Genomic DNA, 394 nt, shown 5'->3' with positions numbered 1-394 from the left:
GGCTGTGTCACAGGTGTCCCCTCCCGCGGGGTGTCCCCCCTGGGGTCCCCAGCTCACCATGAGCTCCAGGGACCCGTCCAGGATGCTGCTGCCGCCCTGGGAGCGATCGGTCAGCACCGTCAGCTGCACCTTCTGGTCCTGCTCAGGGGGGAACAGGAGTGAGGGGCGTGGCCCAGCTGTGTCCAGCTGTGCCCAACGCCAGCTGTGCCCAGCTGTGTCCAGCTCGTTACCCTGATGAAGATCCGTGTGTTCACGGGGTAATAATTTCCAGCCACGGGCTCGCTCTGGCTCAGGTTCCAGGTGGGCCGGTGGTCACGCCTGGGGGGGCCCAGGGGGTGTCACGGGGGTCCCGCTCAGCCCCTGGGGGGGTCCCGGGGGTCCCCTGAGCCCCCTC

This window comes from Corvus brachyrhynchos, unplaced genomic scaffold (genome assembly GCF_000691975.1).
Source record: "Corvus brachyrhynchos isolate BGI_N302 unplaced genomic scaffold, ASM69197v1 scaffold1881, whole genome shotgun sequence".
NCBI lineage: Eukaryota > Metazoa > Chordata > Aves > Passeriformes > Corvidae > Corvus > Corvus brachyrhynchos.
Note: the sequence above shows the minus strand (reverse complement) of the source record.